The 584-nt window shown below is 30.1% G+C and overlaps 1 protein-coding gene across 1 annotated transcript in view; it reads left to right on the forward strand.

Annotated features, from left to right (window-relative positions):
* Positions 1–12, forward strand: part of LOC121385414 (homeobox protein Hox-B4-like) — a 19316-nt gene extending 19304 nt beyond the window's left edge. Inside the window, exon 2 of the mRNA XM_041516085.1 lies at positions 1–12. This exon is cut by the window's left edge and continues 877 nt beyond it. The gene's annotated coding sequence lies outside the window, so the exon portion shown is untranslated.
* The last annotated feature ends 572 nt before the right edge of the window (positions 13–584 follow it).

Raw genomic sequence — 584 nt, forward strand, 5'->3', positions numbered from 1 at the left:
CTGCAGTCTCGAGATTTTTTTATTATTATTATTATTATTATTTTAATTTTGTTTGCTAGTTTAAGATGTATTTAGGATTTTCAGGGTAGATTTTTTTTGGGGGAGGGAGGTTTGTAATGAAATGCGCTTTTGTTGTTTAACCATATATAGTCCGTCCCATCCTCCTATAAAAATGTTTTCTGAAAATAATTTCAGTTTGGTTTGACGTAAGAAAAAAAGTAAAAGTTTACAATTTTTGTGTGCAAGTAAGTTAAAAAACAATCGGCTCAGAAATACATAACATACATAACATGTAGTAAATTCTATTGTATGAAAAAGGCGTTCCCTGTGTATATTGTATAGTTTTGATATATTCGTTATCTACATCATACATGGGTTTTTTGTTTTGGGTTTTTGGTTGTTTTTTGGGGGTTTTTACATTAGTAATTGGCGTTGTGTTATACCTTTTTGTGGGATGGTGCATATACAAGATTTCTTGCTACTAATGGAAAAAATATAGCGGGTTTCCTCTCTAAGGCTAAATTTCAAAATTACCAAATATTTGACATTCAATAGCCGATGATTAATAAATCAATGTGCTCTAG

This window comes from Gigantopelta aegis, chromosome 11 (genome assembly GCF_016097555.1).
Source record: "Gigantopelta aegis isolate Gae_Host chromosome 11, Gae_host_genome, whole genome shotgun sequence".
Lineage (NCBI taxonomy): Eukaryota > Metazoa > Mollusca > Gastropoda > Neomphalida > Peltospiridae > Gigantopelta > Gigantopelta aegis.